The sequence below is a fragment of the Cervus canadensis genome, chromosome X (genome assembly GCF_019320065.1).
Source record: "Cervus canadensis isolate Bull #8, Minnesota chromosome X, ASM1932006v1, whole genome shotgun sequence".
In the NCBI taxonomy this organism is placed as follows: domain Eukaryota; kingdom Metazoa; phylum Chordata; class Mammalia; order Artiodactyla; family Cervidae; genus Cervus; species Cervus canadensis.
The window spans coordinates 111,839,216-111,861,170 of record NC_057419.1 but is presented as its reverse complement, the minus strand read 5'-3'; the positions used below and the strand labels follow the sequence as shown (position 1 = coordinate 111,861,170).

At 36.8% G+C, this 21,955-nt stretch overlaps 1 long non-coding RNA gene and 2 other non-coding genes across 3 annotated transcripts; all 3 read left to right on the top strand.

The window, feature by feature from the left end:
* Nucleotides 1–8,994: 8,994 nt before the first annotated feature.
* LOC122436118 lies at nt 8,995–9,101 on the top strand. Its single transcript, XR_006267888.1, has one exon. It is a non-coding gene; the product is annotated as a U6 spliceosomal RNA (small nuclear RNA).
* Nucleotides 9,102–13,793: 4,692 nt separating this feature from the next.
* LOC122436070 lies at nt 13,794–13,900 on the top strand. The gene has a single exon (XR_006267842.1). It is a non-coding gene; the product is annotated as a U6 spliceosomal RNA (small nuclear RNA).
* Nucleotides 13,893–15,995, top strand: LOC122435880. Its single transcript, XR_006267719.1, has 3 exons — nt 13,893–14,031; nt 14,834–14,836; nt 15,979–15,995. It is a non-coding gene; the product is annotated as an uncharacterized LOC122435880 (long non-coding RNA).
* Nucleotides 15,996–21,955: the final 5,960 nt, after the last annotated feature.

Below are 21,955 nucleotides of genomic sequence, written 5' to 3'. Positions count from 1 at the left end.
CTAGTTAAATTTGATACTAATATTGACTTTTTGGACATCTGTAGTATGTTTTAAGATGACTTGTGTATGTAAATTGGGAATTGAATTCAACACTAATAAAATCAGATTTTTTTCTTGAAATAATCATTTGAAATACTTAAGAGAAATGACCAGATTTATGGTTACAAATAACATTTTCTCCTCCTTTTCTCTCTTTCCTGCTTTTGCACTTCCTTCATTTTTCTTGCCTGCTGAATCCTCATTCTTTCTTCCTTATGTTGACTGTTTGGCCACTTGTTCAAATTTTACTGAGCATCTCCTATTTAGTTTCTACTTTGTCCTTTAGGGGCTTCCCAGGTGGCTCAGTGGTAAAGAATACACCTGCCAGTGCAGGAGATGCTGGTTCGATCCCTGGGTCGGGAAGATGCTCTGGAGGAGGGCATGGCAACCTACTCCAGTATTCTTGCCTGGGAAATCCCATGGACAGAGGAGCCTGAAGTGCTATGGTCCATGTGGTTGCAAAGAGTCGAACAAGACTGAGCGACTGAGCACTGAACTTGTCCTTTAGAAATAAATATCTTAATTCTCCCATTATATTCTTAGGGAAATAATTACTAGGAAATTAAATCAACATATATGGATATTTGGTTTGGGCAAGCTCACAAAAGGTGTTGCTGTCATTTTGATTTTCTATTGTATCACAAACATTTATAGAAAATACTGTTCAGATTCTGGAATACCCATATCTATCTTCCTGAATTATACATATCTGCGGGTGTATTAAAATACCTCAAGCACTAGAATGAATTTAAATGGCAGGACCTAATTGACAGGGATGATTTAGTGAAATTTCTTTAAACTGCCGTTTTTTTTCAGGGGAAAAAGCTTGACTTTACTCTGAACTTTACCCTTGTCTCTTTGAAAAAAAGTTTAGTGAGAAAGACTTGGTGTCAGTTAACAAAAAATGACTGAAGATTTGCATACTTTTACCAATGGAATAAATGAACAAAGTTTGCAATTGAAAAGGCAGTTTACACCTTTTGTTGTTTTGGCCTGTAGAAATCCTATTATACTTCAAGCACCGCTCTAAGGAATGTGCAAACAAGTATTAATTAGATCAATGACATGTCTTTGTAGTTTCTTTTATCAGGATATTTAAAACTGAATATTCGAGCTTTCATTCATATATCACACACTCATCTCACCAGTATATTTATACCCTAGTATGTTTAATTGCTCAAGCTTGTTTTCCAGGTGAAAGTCCTAAATGCATTGAAACCTAGGCTACAGAGTCAGCAGTGTCCTCCAAGGTGTTTGCGATTTAAGGGGCCACTGACTTTAAGCCCTTTAGTATTTGAAATCATTGTATGTTATCTACCACAAATGGTGACTGCATTCAAAGGAATTCATGGAAAGATACTCCACAAAAGCAGTTGATTTTAGTCAGCAGAGTGAAGATGCACAAAAGAGCTTCATAAAATGGGATCACACCTTGTAAAAATGTAACAGTTGGGTTTCCAAAAACATCCACAATCTAAATGGGGGTTTTTCATAGGCGTTGGCAACATATACCTACTTTCTGTCTAACTTGTGTTAGTCTTTTTGATCCAGAGGAAATGTCCTGCATATGTATTGACAGTCCATCCCTGATCATTTTAAACTGTATTTTTACAGGCAAAGCTGAGACAATCAATCTGGTTACACGCTTGATCCCAATTCATACAGATAAGGCATTTTAGGCAAAACTACAGAATATTTTAGTAAGAACTATATGACAAATTATATACTTCAGGGAAATAAATCTCTACCTATCCATCTACCATTCTAATTTTTCCTACTTCATAGGCTTCTTGACAACAAATACAAGTTTTTTCTAGTATGAAACTGTATGCATTATGCATGAAATAGACCAAAGTTGGGTATTTCTCATGTTTTAGTAGTGCTTTTGGATTTCAAATTAACACTTTCCTTTCTGAAGTAGAAAGGAAAATTGTAAGAACTTTTCTAATGGTGATTTCTATTTTTCTCTTCTGTAAAAATCTAGAGTAATAAACCCTACCAATAACTGTAAGCATATTTTCTTGTGCAAAATGAAATGGAAAACTGTGATGTAAAAAAGTAAAGCAACAGAGAACGTATTACATCTTTGAAAGAATTTATAGATCTCACTGGTTAATATCGCATGCTTAAATGTTACATTGAAAAGCTTTCTCAAGAGTAAATACCAAAATAAAATATTGTGCTGTTTGATGAATAAGCTGAACTGAAAAAAAAAGGAAAGATAAAGCATACAAATATATATGTTCAAGTATTGCCTATAGGGTTATTTTCACTAGAATGATTATACACATTCAATCTGAAATAATTAAATTATATTGCAACACAATTACATTGAACCGCTTTATAGTTGTTTTTTTTTTTTAACTCTGGGAAAGAAACTGCATTCCCAGCTGTTTCTCAACTCCTGTTATTTAAAGAAGTAAACCTTTTGTTCTTAAAACTTACTTAGTTCCTTCTAATTCTGTTGATGGACATCCATTTCTACTGCCTTATTTTATGTTAATATCTAACAAAGGAATGCTGTTAGCCTCCTGCCAGTAAAGGCCCCGCCTCCTTTGTTGGGAGGGTGGAGAGGAGGGGGGTTTCTTTTTTAGCCTTTTACTTTACAGAAGACGTTAAACTTCCTCTCTCCACATCTAGTCAAGAAGAGAATTTCTGCATGAGCTAAAAATTCCTAGGAAAAGGCTATAGCCCCCAAGTGTGGAAGGTGGTTCTTAGCTGTCAATTCCCTTTTGTTATTCGCTCAGATGGAATTATGAAATGTTCGTGGCTTTGTGGGGCAGAACGCATTTCTCCCGAGCAAATGCAAATGCATTAGGTGTGCCCAGGTAATTTGAAATGCTCATGCTGGCAGCTTTTCTGCTTGAGTAAAGCTGTTTAATTAATGCATTTTCCCCTTCCTTCTGATTAGTTGATTCTGATTTTCTTTGAATAAATTAAACTCTCTGTAATATGCTTCCTATAGCTTCTTGGGCTACCCAAGGCCTGATACCTCCCACCAGGAGGGCAGATGCAAAGAAATGAAATGATTCCTCTGCATATTTCTCACAGAGATTTCTCTCCTATACAAAAGACTCTGATTTTCCTTGTACCATGGCTCGGATGAGTGATGTGTTCAAAGAGGATCTCAGGGTTTCTGTTGATGTTGCTCATTGATACTAGTCCTTCCCACTTGAATCCCGGAAATGGGTGGTGGTTCCGTTTAGTTTTGTTTTATTGAGATTTGGGGAGTAAACATTCAGTGAGGTAGGAAAGAAGTGGCCTAAACACTTTCCCTAATAACAGTGCTCATGTTAACTGTCACTGCTTAGTACTCATGCCAGCTTCTATACTTGGCGTGGGGTTAAAATTTTTTCGCAAGTGTCACGGGTTTCTAAAGGAAACCTTTGATTTGTAAAAAATAATTTATTTGCATCAGAAAGGCAGAGTAGCCATAGAAAGAAGGCTAGGCCTGGATTGGGAAGGACTGTGTTTAAAACCCTAACAGCCACTAACCAGTTTTGGTCAAATCAAGGTCTTGTAAAGGCCCTAATCTCTTAAACGGGAACCTCCCAGCCCCTGTATCCTCAATATCCTTACAGGATACACATATCAGGTGTCTTACTAAGAGTTAATATAAGGTCCCAAACTGCTCTCCCATCTTAGGTTTTTGCTTCTATAATCACAAGAGAAGCCCCTTAAGAGAATGTTCTTGTTTTTCTTGCCCCACTTCATTTGGCCACACTGCAGAGGTAATGCAATCATGTTCTTGAGAAAATTATTAATAAGTGTAATGACAATATTTTGTAGCTCTTTTCTCCTAGATACTTGAGACTTGTCGGCAGTCTTTTTTAGATCAGTTTTTGTGTATTTATGTCTTTAACAGATCCCTTGACTTCATTTTTAACACTTTTGTCAAGGAACATTGAAAGTGAATGCCAAAGAGACCCAGGTTTGACCCCAGGCTCGGGAAGATCCGTTGGAGGAGGGTATGGCAATCCACTCCAGTATTCTTGGCTGGAGAATCCCACGGACAGAGTAACCATTGGGTTGAAAAGATTGGACACAACTGAATTGACTTAGCATGCATGTACTGTTACAATCAGATTCTCAATTTTTTATTAATGCTTTTTACCCACCTCCATTGTTCACTTAATAAATCCAGTAACTCTAGCTCAGGGCTAATTGACATACTTTGCAGAAACAGTTATGGCTCACTTTACACTCCAGAAGTGTTGGAGAAGTTCTGTATGATTAAGAATAGGTCAAGAGGGCAACAATATTTTTATACTGACCCTTGTAATTATGTTAAGATCCTTTATGCTATGAATGGCTTTCCTTGAGGTCTCTTATGACTCAAAGTAGTTAATGAATTAAAAGTAGTAGTGTTTAAAGTAGACTAGTTTGATTAAGTAGACAACCCACTCCTTTATGTAATACTTTGAAATGTGTATCCAGCTGTTTTTTTCTTAAATTTTTATTGTGAAATAATTCCAAACTTACAGGCAAGTTGCAAGTATAGTACCAACAGCTCCATATACTTTTCATTTAGATTCCCTAATTATTTAAATCATTTTATCATTCTCTATTTATTATTATTACTATTTTTTTGGTTGCACCATGAGCTTACAGGATCTTAGTTCCCCTGACCAGGGATTGAACCTGCATGCATGGCAGTGAAAGCGCTGGGTCCTAACCATTGGATGGCCAGGGAACTCCCTCATTCTCTCTTTTAAAAAAATATGTTTTATTACTTTTTTCCTAACTAATCTTAAGCAAGTTGCAAATATGATATGCCCATTGCTCCCAAACAGTTCAGTGTGTATTTCATAAAAAAGACATAGATACTTTCCTAATAACAATTTCCTATAAAACCAGAAAATTGACATTTAAAAAATACTTCCATCTAACCCACAGACTCTATTTGTTTTTTGAGTGTTTTTTTTGGTGATTTTGTTTTGTTTTTGTTGGAGTATAGTTGCTTTACAAAGCTGTGTTAGTTTCAGGTGTACCACAAACTCCATTTGAATTTCACCAGTGGTACAATAATGTCTTTTATAGCAATCAGTTAGTTAATAAAATATATTTTTTCTTCTGGTCCAGGATCCTGCTCAATCTAGAACATTTTCTCAGTTTTTCCTTGTCTTTCACGGCCTAGACATTTTAATTTTTTTATTTTTTTTTTATTTTTGGCCTAGATATTTTTAGAGTACAGTTCATTTATTTTGTAGACTGTCCCTCAATTTAGGCTGTCTGATGTTTCCTTATGAGTAGATCCACTTATGAATTTTTGGGCAAAAATATAACAGAAGTAGTGTCATGTTTTTCTCAGTTTATCATATCAGGAGGTTCATTAAATTGTCCTATTACTAGTGATGTTACCTTTAATCACTGGTTAAGGTGATAGCTATCAGATTTCTTTACTAAAAAGTTACTATTTTCCCTTTGTTATAAATGAATATTTTGTGGGGAGATACTTTGAGACTATGTAAATATTCTATTCCAATGATGATTTTCTAATTCTACCATTTATTAGTTAGCATTCTACTATAAGGAACAGCTTTCTTTTCTTTCCTATTTATTTAGAAAAATATGGTATAAAAATATGAATTTCTATTTTACAAACAGTTATATGTTGCATCATTATTTTGATGTTCAAATTATCTCAGATTTGGTCAATGAGAACCACTTCAGGGTGGTTCCTATGTCCTTTTGACATGCCCTCGTCATTTTGGGGACACTTTCTTACTTTCTGGCATAATAAGATATCCCAGACTCATCTTGTCTTTTTCCCTTTCCTGGGTCTACAATCAGCCATTTCACTCCATTTATTGGAGAATAATATTTAAAGCACCAAGATCTTGGAACTAGGTATATTCATTGATGCTGAGATGTTAATGTTGCTAGGCTTCCACAGTGGACAGAGATAGGAAATTTTATATATACAATAAGTAGTAGCAGATTTACCATAAAGCAAATTAGAAATAAACACCAGGGCCCATCATATACATGGTCCCCCCCCCCAAGGCTATGTGTTCATATGGTCATATACTTTTGCAAAATTTAAAAATAATTAAGACACTGTCTCTCCATTTTGACTTCTCCGTCATACCTGCATTTTTGTAGAGTGGCATTTGAGTGGCTGCAGGTATTCTGGGGGTTGAGCTAAGGGGGGAGTTACAGTGGGAATGTATTTTTTAAAAGCATTTTACTGAGGTCTGATTTTACTGACACACAAAAAGCTATCCATATTTAATGTGTACAACTAGATGAGTTTACAGGTAAGTATACATCCATGAAACCATGACCACAATCTGTGTCTTAAACATATTCATCACCTCCAAAAGTTCCCTCCTCCTTTCTTTTTTGTTTATGATGATGATGATGACCATAAAAACACCTAATATAAGATCTACCTTAACAAGTTTTTTAGTATACAGTATGGTATTTTCAGCTATAGACACTATGCTGAAGTAGTAGGTATCTAGGACGTACTCATTTTATATGACTGCAACTTTGTGGAAGTGAGGCTACTTTTAGTTGGGGTTAATGTAATATGTTTATGCTGTTTGCAGTCACCTGGGATTATAATTATAACTACCTAGAAGGCATAGGAATAGTTTGCATTACTACTCACTATGCCATCTCACCTGGCACCATGGCATGAAAGCGCAGGCTCAGAAGTCATATCATGATTTGAATGTGTAACCCATGATATGAATGATCACTTGGAAGTATGTGATTCATACAGGAGAAATAAGGTTGAAATCTACCCAACTAGAAGCTAATCTGTAGAAAATTCTCCCAGATCTTACAGGTCATGTATGAGAGAAACTTGACAGAATTTTTTTCCTATTTTCATTTTAAAAAACTGTAAATTTACAGTTACATGATATTAATAATGAATATTTGTGTTGATGAACAAAACTTTTCAAAATTATCAATAATAATAAAAACAAAATTTGAACACTCATGCTAGACAGAGGAAAGATTAAATTATCTTTCTATTTTCTTCATGGAAATTTATATTATCAATACAAAATCTTTGTCATGTGAAAAGATGGTCAAAGAGTATGCAGCTTTAAAAGTGGGAAATTGTAGCTATGTCATGCAGTTAATATAAACAGCATGTTATTTTTATGGATTTTGTAATGTTAGTGCTATTTTAGCTTTTACAAATTTATGATTTGTTGTGATTTCTAAATTCTAAGTAAATATTTAATTACTCAGTTTTGTATTGACATTTTTTGGTATTTTTTGTATTGACATTTTTTTTCTTAAAGATAACCCTGCAAGTGCAAGTAAGTGCAAGTGTTAGTTGTTCAGTCATGTCTGACTCCTTGCAAACCTGTGGAACGTAGCCCACCAGGCTCCTTTGTCCATGGGATTCTCCAGGTAAGAATACTGGAGTGGGTTGCCATGCTCTCCTCCAGGGGATCTTCCCGACCCAGGGATCAAACCCAGGTCTCCTGCATTGCAGGCGGATTCTTTACCCTCTGAGCCACCAGGGAACCCCCCAAAATAGCCCTACAAATTGTGTAAACTGTAAGACTCAGGAAACCTAGATGGACATCTGATAACATGGCAGGAGGTAGATATTCAATAGCTATTTCTTGAGGGAGTGAAGGAGTGAATAAAGCATATTTTTAGGCAATCTTCCTGGGTACAGAAGGCATTGAAGGAAATGCCAATCAGTTTGCAGCTGGGTCAGGGTGGTGGCAACTAAAGGGAAAGGGAGTCTTAGCTTGAGATCTCTGGTGGATGGGGAACTGTGCCCATGTAGAAGTTATTGCCTCCTTACCACCTTATTAAGAGGCTGAGGAGATATCTGAATTAGGTGAGAAGTGGGGAATGATTTTGCAGGGGTACACAGTAGGGGGGAATCCATACTCTGGATCCATTCTCTCCTCCTGGCTATTATCTCTACCTTTGGTAATGAGGTTTCTGCCAGGAAAATATGTGTCTGACTCATAGTTTCTTTGTTAATAGGGACATTACCATATGATTTTTTCCAAATAGTGAATTACAATAAAAGGACATCCATTTCTAGTTATTTGCAGTTTCAGTAGAGAAAAATAAAGGCTCCAAATTTTACACTATTCTGAGCTCACAGAGGCAGGAAAGAAACTAGCGATAATATGGAAAATGGACTCATAAATCATTATCTTTTTTTATTTGCAATGAAACCACACCTCTGATAATATTGAGAACAAATAATTTGATTTGGGTTTTGATCTTTTCAAAGTCAGTCATGTTTGCCTCTATTGTTTTCAGGTGGATTGTTTGGAGTATTTAAAGTCCTCCAGGGGAAAACAACAAAAAACTAGGTAAAAGCCTCACATCTTCATTATCAAATCACTTAATTTATTTTTCAAGTATCCATAGATACGAAGTAGTCCACAAACAATCAGCCTTTATCCAGACACAGTGAAGACAAAGAAAATGTTGTTTTCCATAGAAGGTAAAATGGAAGGTTGCAAAGGGTAAGACATGTTTCACTAATTATAATTTTTGGATAAAACGAATCATGAAATCATCATATATGTATTACTTAGCACTAGGTTATCAATCTGGAGAAGGCAATGGCGATCCACTCCAGTACTCTTGCCTGGAAAATCCCATGGACTGTGCCTGGTAGGCTGCAGTCAGTGGGGTCGCTAAGAGTCGGACATGACTGAGTGACTTCACTTTTACTCTTCACTTTCATGCACTGGAGAAGGAAATGGCAGCCCACTCCAGTGTTCTTGCCTAGAGAATCTCAGGGACAGGGGAGCCTGCCGTCTATGGGGTTGCACAGAGTCGGACACAACTGAAGTGACTTAGCAGCAGCAGCAGCAGGTTATCAATCACCGTGCATTTTTAAATTATAAAAATGCTTCATTGGGACAATTAGAATAAACACAAGGAACACAGATATCTCCCTTTTACACTTGAAATATGTGTCAATGAAAAGGTGATATAAAAATATCTAGGAGAGTGCTTGCTTCGGCAGCACATATACTAAAATTGGAACAATACAGAAAACATTAGCATGGCCCCTGTGCAAGTATGACATGCAAATTTGTGAAGCGTTCCATATTAAAAAAAAATGTCTCGGAAATTTTGATAAAAAAAAAACCCATCCATAATCCCTGTGACCTATAAGTAATATTTTATTTTTTGTCTATTATTTTTGAAAACTTTTTATTCATATGCATCAGTTTCTAGATCATTGCAATATTATTTTATAGTTTGAAATTTTCACTTGGTATTCTGTATTAAATATACATGCTACCATGTTTCCACAGTCTTCAAAATGATCCTATTAATGACTGTGTAACCTCCCAGTGAGTAAATGTATCCTTATTTATTAAGTCATTCTCCCGTTGTGGTGAGTGGTAGGTAATGTGAGCTCTCAGAATGGTGTGTCCCCTTCTCCTGTGGAAGGAAGAGAGGAGGGTGGGGTAGGAAAAATTAAACATAGTGAGAAAATTATTATATTATGACTCAAATTGATTTCTCCCTATTATAAAAGTAATACATGCTAATTATGGAAAAAGTAAGAAATCCCAGTGTATATTAATAGGAAAATAAAAATCACCTATAATGTGGCTGCTTGGTGGTCGTCCTAATTCCAACAGAAAGAATGGCCAAATCTTGATTATTCAGGAGTGGCTACATTTCAGACCATCACTTTTTCAATAAGCCACAGGAGGGAACAAAAACTAATCTTGTCATTTTTTAGACATATTTCATTTACACCCCAAACAGTGCCCCCCACCCTCACCTCCTGGTGTTTGGGATAGGGTTTGAATATTTTCAGAAATTACAACTACTCCCAAAGCATGAATATTTATTAGCCATTAAGATGAATGGAAAAGGAAAGTAGAAAAAAAAAAGAAAAGAAAAAGGAAACTAGAAAGCCTTAATAATTCTTGGGAGAGAGGGGCATTAATTCTGAAAAACACTGATTTTTTTAAAAAAGGTTAAAACTACTGGATTTATATTTGGAATAAGAGTGCAACTTCCTAAAGGAACTTCATTGAAGGGAACAATCCTCTTTTATTTAAAAAAAATTTTTTTTATTGAAGTATAACTGATTTTAAATGTGTTGGTTTCAGGTGTACAGCAAAGTAATTCAGTTAAATATATATATTTCATATATATAATGCATATATATTCTTTTTTCAGATTCTTTTCCCATACAGGTTATTATATAATATTGAGTAGAGTTCCTTGTGGCGTACAGTAGAACCTTGTTGTTTATCTATTTTATATGCAGTAGTATGTATATGTTGTTCTCAAATTCCTAACTTATCCCTCTCCCCTCCAAATGCCCACTAGCCCCTTTATATAAATAAAGTAATCATAACTTTATTTTCTATGTCTGTGAGTCTGTTTTATAAAAATGTTCATTTTTATCATCTTTTTTAGATTTCACATGAGTGATATCATATGATATTTGTCTCTCTCTCTGACTTATTTAATATAATAATCTCTAGGTCCATCCATGTTGCTGGAAATGGCATTATTTAATTCTTTTTTTATGGCTGAATAATACTCCATTGTATATACATATGCCACACCATTTTTTATACATTCCTCTGTCAATAGACAGATACGTTGTTTCCGTGTCTTGGCTATTGTAAATAGTGCTGCAATGAACATTGGGGTGCATGTATATTTTCAAATTATGATTTTCTCTGAATACATACCAAGGAGTGGGATTGCAGGATCATATGGTAGCTCTATATTTAGGTTTTTTTTTGTTTGTTTTTTTATATTTAGTTTTTTAAGGAGCCTCCATACTGTTCTCTATAGTGGTTATACCAATTCTCCTTCCTACCGAAAGTGTAGAAGGGTTCCCTCTTCTCCACACCCTCTCCTAATGATGATCATTCTGACTGGTGTGAGGTGATACCTCATTGTGGTTTTAATCTGTATTTCTCTAATAATTAGCAATGTTGAGCATCTTTTCATGTGCCTGTTGTCCACCTGTATTTCTTTGGAGAAAGATTTAGAGCTTCTGCCCATTTTTTGATTGGGGGACAACCCTCTTTAAATGGCTGAGTTGCATATACCTTATGAGTAAAACTTACCTTTCAACTTTTCAGTGCAAGTCTCTCCTTGAGGCTGGGCAGAGAATTCTTAAGAACTGTTGGCATTTGGGTGGAACACTGTAAGCTGCTTACTGCAAGGCATTTAGCACTGGCTTCTATTTATTAAAGCTAGAAGTGTCCCTTGTTCTGAAAAAAAATGCCCTCTCTCCATTTCTACAGGTCCCCTCAGGATTGGTGGGGTCAACTTTGGTTGCAGGCTACAGCTTTGGTTTTTAAAATACTAGACAAGGTTCATGTATCTTGATGGGTAGCTCTAAATTGAGCAAGTTCTAATCTTTCCAACAAATAATCTTGTCTACAGTAGAGAGATCATAGCTAACCACAATCTGATTATGAGCTAAAAATCTAGCATGGATTGGAAAATGTGCAGAGCAAAAACAGATAAATCCATCACTGTGTGAACAAGAAGTGGAGATTTGAAGCTTATTTTATTTAGTGCTGGAAAGACCTGTACCTTACAGTAATACCTTACTATTAACAGTGCTTTGTGCAGAAAGTCCTTCCAACTCTGTTATTTGTTTCAATTCGGGATGCATCCCTGTAAATTAAAGACATTTATTATATCAATTTTGTGGATAGGAAACTGAGCCTCAGAAACCCCAAGGTCATACAGGCAGGAAGAGACAAAGCTGGGACTAGAACCCAGGTCCTCAAATTTCTAGACTGTGCCTGATTTATCACACGACTCTTCATCATACTGGTTCTGGGAAATATGGAGAGAGGGCAGTGGATTGGGCACAATTGCTTCATAAAAGCTATACTATATGGCCAGGAGGATGAGGACTGTTAAGCCAAGACAAGAACAACTTAGGGAGTAAATTCTTTAGGAGCTTTAGCAATGAGAAGTGAATGTTAAGTGAATCTTTCTCATTTTGACTAATGGGGTACTCAATAGCAATGAAACAGAACTGCAAAAACAAAACAAAGCAAAAATAAAACATACGGCCAAGTTTGATATTCACAAAGTAGTTCCGGATAGGGAAGAATGTTCAACACTGGGTAAGGTATCAAAAGAAATTGGGGAAACTTCTTAGGTTTCTTTTTTTTCTTTTTCTTTTTTTCCTTAGGTTTCTTACTGAAACCCAGTTGGATGCGTGTAGCTCAAGATCTCATGTCTCCCATCAGTGAGAGAGGTGTCTATTGAGGTTTTCAGCGTCTCTCACAGAACTGCAGCATATGGGAAGTAGGAGTCTCACCTACTGAATTTGACTTCTCTTCCCAGCCCTGTGATGAGTCAAGAGCCTGCAAGTGGCAGTGTGCTGCTGCAGCCCCAGCTCAACACTAGAGTCCAGGGTGAGAGTAGATCTGTGGGGCCGCCATGACACCCTTGGTGGCGGTAAAGAAGGACTTCTAGGCACCTCCACAGAAGTTGGCCTGGGAAGGGAGAAATTGATCCTTTCTCCTGTATTCTCCCCTCCCATCTCACTGTGAGGGAAACTCAACTGGAAAGTTCCGGAAGCTCAGTTTTTTCATTGTATACCTGCCAAGAGAGGCTTCGCCTCAAAATGATGGGAAGAAGCTCATAGCCTATGAATTGCTGTAACCGTGGAGCCAGGTGGAACATTCTTTCCTCTTGCCTCATTATGTAAATCTTAACCTGCAAAGTGGTGTGTGCATTCTTCTACTGTGAGGCATCAGAAGCTTTGATCAGTTTCTCAAAGAGGTCTGAGACTCAAAAAATGTATTTTCAAAAGCACTTAAAGGTTTGTATAGCTAACCACTAAAGAAAAGTAAATAAGAAGTGAGAAAAATAGCAAACACAGGGAAACTACAAAATGGCAGAAATCTCTGGAAGTTCCCACACCTGCTCTTGCCTTTCTTACAGGATAACCAGAAAGGCTTAAGCCTCTGTCTGTTCATGTGCCTTTCCTAGCTCTCCACATTTCTCTAGCAAATTTAGCCTGTCATGTTTAAATTTCATGTTTTTATTTCAAGTTTTGCTGGGGGGCTTCAATATTTTTGCACGAACTTACTCATTAGGTTCTGAAAATGCTATTGTAATTATGAAGCATTTCAAACATTCAAACTATATATAATATACCAGACACTTATGTACTCCCCAGGACAAAATAGACATTAACATTTAAAGACTATGACATTTTGTAAAGAAACAGAATGGCATAAATACATATTTCCCATTTTTGTAACCACCAATTGGGAAATTGGTGAGCATCATTCTCATGTATGTTTCCTGTTATATGCATGTGTCTCCACAAAACAGTAGAGCTCCAAACTGTTTTCCACAGTGGCCACACCAATTTACATTCCTACCAACAGTGTATAAGGGAGAACAGAAAATCTTTTTTTTTTTAAAAAAAGAGGGATAAAAATGTTTTAATTGTTGAGATACACTGGTAAATTGAATGATTTACATTGCAGTACTAAATAGATACACAAGGTAATTATCAAACACTAACCGTCAATGACAAGTCCTTGAAAATAGTGTAGAATTAATGTGATGAGATGCTCTGATCACACACAGAACAGGAGACTTGATAGCTGTGAAGTATTTGTAGTTATTAATCCATAAGCCTTTGGCTTATGTATTAATGTATAAAAGAAAACAGGAAGTTAATCAAAATGTACACACGGCATGCAAACCTCAGCAGCTGAAGTATTGCCGTGTAATACGTTGTTCCCAATAAATAAACTTCTCTGACATTTAAATAAAGCTGAGTGCTCGCTTCGGCAGCACATATACTAAAATTGGAATGATACAGAGAAGATTAGCATGGCCCCTGTGCAAGGATGGCACGCAAATTCATGAAGCATTCCATATTTTTATCTGGGAGACTGCGAGTCTCTGTCTGTGCAGGGTATTAATGTGTCAGAGCTGCCTATTCCAGGATTTCTCTAGAGGCTGGCAAGAGTCCTGAAACAGTTGTCATTTCTGTCTTGGCCAGTCTTAAATGGGGTTGGGAAGGTCCAAGCCTTAGGACCTGCTTTCCTTTCTTACTGAAGATTTCCCACCAGAACACCGTGGGCTGTTACTTGCCTTGAGTTGGAAACAGTTTGCATACACACCTGTAAATTTATTCATCCTTTTAATTTATGTAAGGTTTTTGTACACAATTCTCAATTCTTTTAAGAGATGACAACAGACTTTGATTTTCTACTGTCATGTGAGAACATTAGGCCCCAGCAACGCGTCATTGTGAGGAAATAAAAAGTGCTGCAGTAAAAAATAAATAAATAAATAAAGCTGAAAGCCAAATAGTAAAAAAGGGAAAGAGACAGTAATATGGGCTTCCCTGATAACTCAGCTGGTAAAGGATCCACCTGCAATGCAGGAGACAACGGTTCAGTTCCTAGGTTGGGAAGATCTGCTGGAGAAGGGATAGGCTACCCACTCTGTTATTGTTGGGCTTCCCCGTGACTCAGCTGATGGGGTCGCAAAGTGTCGGACATGACTGAGTGACTTTCACTTTCAAGAATCAGTTTAACAATCTTACAGCTAAAAATTAACATGAAGTAGAAATAGTGAAAGATAACAGACAGATATATTACTTTGGGTAATTCATTAATAGTGCCTTATTATTTTAAATTATATTAAATTATAAATTATTTAAATTATATTATTTTAAGTTATAAATAGACAAAGAATTTTGCTATATAAAAACTATCAAAAAAGTATCAGTGAAAAGACATGATCTTCATGAGCTCTGGGGATGGTCAGGTGGGGCACAGCATCCGGCTGAGCAAGAACCCTTCATAAGCTTGTCTTCCACAGAAAGTTCCATATATGAGCGTGTTGTTTCACCAGTTCCTTTCTAGAACCACAACATTCAATATGTACCCATGGTTTTAACTATAAACTAAGAATTTGCAGGAAAGGGGGTGGTGACTGTTTAGAATTTTGTTGGAAATATCTGTTCTCATTACAAAATCCCACGAAGGAAAAATTCCATCCAGATTTTCATGAGCAGGCTCTTGATGAATATCAGTCAAGATATTATTTTCTTTTATTTTTTTCACACAATCTTTGTTTGATTGGACACCATATTGATAGCTTCAGATGGCAGACCAACATACACCCACCATAGTTTCTCCTCTTGTCCTCTTCTGTTATTGATTCTTCTGTTACATCTTTAGCTGCTCCTGCAGGGCCTTGGCCCTTGCCCACGCTGGTGGCAGTGGAGCTCCTGCAGCCACCAGAAAGTCTTTATCATGAAGATTTTACTGCTGCTTCTGCTGTCTCTTTAACACCCATGAAGCTGATGACTCAGCAGAATGGAATTTCTCAGTCATTATTGTTTCAAGTATTTCTTCTGTTTCTTTCTTTTTTTCTATCATGTGTGTATTACATCTTTTTCTTGTATATCTTGTATATCTTGTTGTCCCACAGTCCTTGTATATCTTATTCCTTTTTTAAATTTTCAGTGTTTGTTCTGTTTGCTTTTCAGTTTTGGAGGTTTCTACCAAGATACCCTTAAGCTCAGAGAGTCTTTCCTTGGCTGTGTCCAGTCTATGAATAAACATATCTGAGGTACTCCATTTCCTCTAGTGTTTTTGATTCTTTGAATTTCTTCTTGGTTCTCTCTCTCTCTTTTTTTTTCCTCTTTTTAAAAATATATATATTTTATTGAAGTATAGTTGACTTACAATGTTTCAGATATACAGCTAGGTGATTCAGTTCCTTGGTTCTCTCTTATGATTTCTATCTCTCTGCTTGCATTCTCTACCTATTCTTGCATGCTGTCTACATTATCCATTGGTGCTCTTAGCATGCTAATCATGTACTTAGTCGCTCAGTTGTGTCTGACTCTTTGTGACTCCATGGACTGTAGCCCGCCAGGCTCCTCTGTCCATGGGGATTCTCCAGGCAAGAATACTGGAGTGAGTTTCCATGCCTTCCTCCAAGGGATCTTCCCAACCCAGGGATCAAACCCAGGTCTCCTGCACTGCAGGTGGATTCTTTACTATCTGAGCCACCAGGGAAGCCTGTTTTAAATTCTTGGTCTGATAATTCCAGCATCCCTGCTGTGTTAGGTTCTTGTGCTTCCTTTGTTTCTTCAAATTGTGTTTTTTGCCTTTTGTGTGCCTTGTGATTTTTTCTTGATTGCCAGGCATTATTTACTGGGTAAAAAGAACTAATATAAACAGACCTTTGGTAATGTGGTGCTGAGGTGTGGGGGAAAAGAGAACCATTCTTTTGTCCTATGATTAGGCCTCAGTCTTTCAGTGAGTCTATGCCTCTGCACTGTGAATTTCACAAGAGATTCTCATATTTTTCTGTCATCTTAGGTGGAACAGAATGGCTAGCATGGGCTAGAGTTCGGTATTTCCCTTCTCCCACCTGGAAGGCTAGAGCCAGCTAGAATGTCTCTTCCCCAGGTCAGTTAGGCTCTGATAATAGCCCACCAGATTAGGTTCTCATTAACTAGCTTCTTTTGACAACAGGCCTTATTAAGAATAGATTACTGTGGAAACAACTCAAATGCCCATTGAATGATGAATGGATAAATGAAATGTCTATTCTATGGAGTATTATACAGTAATAAAAAGTTATGAAGTATTGATTCATACTACAATATGGACAATTATACTAAGTGAAAGAAAGCAGTCATAGGAGGTCACAGATTGAATAAATCCAATAATAAAAATATTCTGTCCAGAATAAGCAAATTCACAGAAACAGAAAGGAGATTAATGTCAGCCTATTCCTAGGGAATTGCAGGGGGAAATGGGGAGTGACTGTTCATTAGTACTGTGTTTCATTTTAGGGTGATGAATATGTTCTAGACTTGATTGAATTTGATTGCACAACTTTATGAATATTCAACAAAACATTAGATTATAAACTTTAAATATATGAATTATATGGTATGTGAACTATATCTCAGTAAAACTGTTTCCAAAAGTGCAAAATATAAATTGTGATTTTTGGGGATTACTTTGTGACCAGTGTTTCGAGCTATGGTAAAACCAGACCACTGATGCAATTTGGCCAATTGCATGGACTTCCCTGGTGGCTCAGATGGTAAAGAATGTTTCTGCAATGTGGGAGACCTGGATTTGATCCCTGCGTTGGGAAGATCCGCTGGAGAAGGGAATGGCTACCCACTCCAGTATTCTTGCCTGGAGAATCCCATGGACAGAGGAACCTGGCAGACTATAGTCCATGGGGTCACAAAGAGTCAGACACTAATGAGCAACTAACGCTTTCACTTTTTTTTTTCTCTTTTTTTAAATTAAAAAAAATATTTATTTATTTATTTATTTATTTTACTTTACAATATTGTATTGGTTTTGCCCTACATTGACTTGAATCCTCCATGGGTGTACATGTGTTCCCCATCCTGAACCCCCCTCCTACCTCCCTCTCCATCCCATCACTCTGGGTCACCCCAGTGCACCAGCCCCAAGCATCCTGTCTCATGCATCAAACCTGGACTGGCGATTCGTTTCACATATGACAATATACATGTTTCAATGCCATTCTCCCATATCATCCCACCCTTGCCCTCTCCTACAGAGTCCAAAAGACCGTTCAGTACATCTGTGTTTCTTTTGCTATCTTGCATACAGGGTTATCATTTCTAAATTCCTCTTTCTAAATTCCACATATATGCATTAGTATACTGTATTGGTGTTTTCCTTTCTGGCTTACTTCACTCTGTATAATAGGCTCCAGTTTCATCCACCTCATTAGAACTGATTCAAATGTATTCTTTTTAATGGCTGAGTAATATTCCATTGTATATATGTACCACAGCTTTCTTATCCATTCATCTGCTGATGGACATGTAGGTTGCTTCCATGTCCTGGCTATTATAAACAGTACTGCGATGAACATTGGGATACACGTGTCTCTTTCAACTCTGGTTTCCTCAGTAACACTTTCATTTTTAACTTCACTTCTTGGCCTTTAAATTAGTTTGGGCATATAAAAGAGTTGGAGAAATACTGGATTTGGTGATCACTCCAGAATTTTGATGTAGAAGAGGCTCTGGGAAGGGATCTTATTGGAAGGGGCTAGGACATTGATTTTGAGGCAATGGTTACATGGCATGCAAATTTTTTCATAAATTTTCTTTTTCTTGTGGTGGCACTGAAGGGATGCTGGCTTTTAGAGATTATATGAAGATTAGACCTCTCTCTGCTCCCGGCTGCTGTTTGATTTCACCATCACCTGACCTGGGAGTTGGAATGTAAACTTTGTCTGATTAGTTCACCACTATATCTCTTGTACTTGCCATGTTAACAGGTTCACAATAAATGCTTATTGAATGAATAAATGATGCTATCATTTCTTAGAAGTGATATGAAATGAATGATGGAGTTGTGGGGGCTCCAATAAATTGTTCATCCTATTTTTGAAAAAAAATTGAGCAAAAAATGAAGCGCCAGTTAAAGACTCTAATGTCACCTTTATTACTGTTAACTAATGGCTGTTAGAGGACATGGCTTGTATCTGAAGGCATGTAGAACTATGAATGCTGAACCACAGAACTAGATATACTTACTGTGCTAGATTGTTGTAGTTATGGCCCCAATTTGTTCACACCTTCCTAGGCTGTCCCTTCTTGCACTTACTCCAGGCTCAACTATGGGACTTTCTTTGGCCAATAAACATTAGAAAATATGACACAGGCAGATACTTGGAAAAAATTCTTGCATATTGAAGCTTTCCCCTTGTACTTCTGGGAAACCTATCAACATGAGACAATCTCATGTTAGACTCCTGAAGGGTGAGAGTGGACAGAGGCCCCAGCTGTACCAGTTATCTCAGCTGTAGCAGATGAGACCCACACATGCGAATGAAGCTATAGTAGACCAGTTAGCCCCAACTGAGCCAACCTAGGTCAGAAGATCCTGTCCAGCTAACCAATAGAATCATGAAGAATAATCTTTATGGTTTTAAGTACTAGTGTGGGTTGAACTGTGTTTCCTAAAAAGATATATTGAAGTCCAAACTCCTGGTGACCTTATTTGGAAGTAAGATATTGCAAATATAATTAAGATGTAAGATATAATGAGGTCATACTGGACTAGGATGGGCTCTTAGTACAATATGACTGGTGTCTTTATAAGAAGAGGAGAAGAAACACAGAGATAGACACAAACAGAGAATGCGTGTGACTATGGAGACAGAAATTGGAGTGATGTTTCTACAAGACAAAGAATGCTAAGTATTGCTGATTGTCACCAGAAGCTAGGCAGGTGACAGATTCTCCCCTAGAGCCTTCAAGACAATGTGGGCTTGCTGACACTTGATTTTAGACTTCTAACCACCAGGCCTGTGAGAGGATAAATTTCTGTTGTTTTAAGCTACCCAGTTTGTGATACTGTATTACAACAGCCCTAGAAAACTAGTATAGCCACTAAATTTGGGGTTAGTTTGTTACATGGTAAAAGTTAACAGATATACTTACCTGATCATTTATGGCTGCAAAGGACCAGATCCAATGTTCCTGCCCAGAGAAAATTTACAGTATGAAAGAGCATTCTGTTAGAAAGTTTGATCTAAAAAAGAAAGAAGAGGCTTCTGGGCCTAGCATACCTTATTTATTCTCCCCAGATTCATTAAAGACATGTCACTCCATCTATCCTGTAGTTTGGTTTGTGAAGAGGTGGAAGAGTCTAGGAATGCCCTACTAATTGAACCTTTGAAAGGAAACATCAGAAACTGGGAAGAAACATCCCCCTTACCAGTTATCTTACACTGAACAGATGAAAAACTAGATTTGGTACTTTTAAAACTTATAAAGAAAACCAAGATTTATCTAGGAAAATTGTGATAATGGGTGAATATCATACTTACAGCTTGATATATAATGTTCTACTCAAAGTGGCTACAACATTTTACTTTTCCGTCAGCTAGTATGGATACACCAAATGTGAGGTCATGAATATTTACCCTTATGTTTTTTCTGAGAGACTTACTTTTAGGTTTCTAATTCAATTTGAGTTAATTTTTGTACATGGTGTGAGGTGGGAGTCTGACTTGATTCTTTTGTATTCATCATCCAGAGGGGGGAAAACCCACATAGAGTTCATCATTTGGGTTCTGGTAGAACACTGAAGTGTGTAAATTGGGTTATTTCCTATAATTCCTGAATATGTTTTAAAATGGCTGAGGACACATAATATTCTCTATGAAATTCACCTGTTAGGCCAAATCTCCAAATAAACTGTTGCTATTGAAAGTGACTTGAGAGTGTGGGAATCTTAACCAGCCATTTGCACAAATTTGTAAGTAATAAAAAACAATAGAATGCTATAACTTTTGTGCAAGTTGGAAATGAATTTGCATTATATATTATTATATATTATAGATATTATAGATCTCACTGTAATCTGTTGGAAGATGATTTTTTAAACCCCATGATTAGGGTTTTATTTACCTTAGATCATAGGTCACATCCCCTTTATTTACTACTAGGGGTTCTATGTGGGAGCTCCCAGAAAGACAGGTTCTGTGAGTAGAAGACTAAGGATTTCTGTGGAGATAAATAAATGTCATAATTAATCCAACGGACCTTTCATAGGTATTTACTATATTTGAATCACTGTGCTGGATTCAGGGACATGCAAAGACAGTGGGAAATTATTTTTATATTCAAGGAGCTGGTAGCCTGATTCAAAATGTGAAACGTGTTTATAATACTATGCATATGTGCATGCTCAGTCACTTCAGTCACGTCCAACTCTTTGTGACCTCGTGGACAGAGCCCGCCAGGCTTCTCTGTCCATGGGATTATCCTGGCAAGGTTATGGGAGTTGGTTGCCATTTCCTCCTTCAGAAGATCTTCCCAACCCGGGGATCAAACTCATGTCTCCTGAAGTTTCTGCATTGCAGGCAAATTCTTTACCGCTGAGTCACCAGAAAAGCCCATAAACTACTACAGTACTAAGATAAAAGTAGTTAAGTGATGTAGGAGAGTTACAAAAAAATTGAAGCCGTCTACATATGTTCAATATGTACAATATGAGTATGTTACATCCATATTTTCTCTGAAAAATTCAAATTAACACCTATTTCACCTGTATAATAGTGCTCTTTTCTCTTTAGAAAATGTCATTGTTGGTATAATAAGTATATAGTCACTCATAAAAATTGATGAAAAGACAAATGAATTAGAGTGCTGAACAACCACAATATGATTCCCTGGTGAAGTAAATAAAGTAGCAACAAAATGCAATTGTACAATTTTTTTTTGCATTTCTATACACTAATAATGACCAATTCAGAAAGGAAATCAAGAAAATAATTTCATTTATAATAGTATCAAAAAGCATAAAATTCTGAGGAATAAATTTAACTACAAAACACTGCTGCAAATAACTCAAGAAGACCAAAATAAAGGGAAAGATACTTTGTATTCTCAGACTGGAAGACATTATTAGGATGGCAGTACTACCCAATGTGATCTACAGATTGCATATAATCCCTACCAAAATTCCAATAGTTTTTTGCAGAAAAAAAAAAATCCTAAAATTCTTATGAATTTTCAAGGGACCCTGAATAGCCAGGGTCAAAGAGGAAAAAAACTGGAAAACTAGTACTTTTTGATTTAAAACTTCCTACAAAGCAATAGCAAGCAAAACAGCGTGGAACTGGCATAAGGACAGATATATAGACCAGTGGGCTAGAATATAGAGACCAGAAATTAGCCCTCAACTCTTATGGTCAATAGAATTTTGACAAGGGTACCAAGGCCTTCAATGGGGAAAGGACAGTCTTTTCAACAAATGGTGCTGGGAAAACTGGATAGCCACATGCAAAAGAATTTGTACCCTTACCTTACACCATATACAAAAATTAACTCAAAGTGGATCAAAGACCTAAATATGAGAGCTAACACTATAAAACACTTAGAAGAAAACTTAGGGTG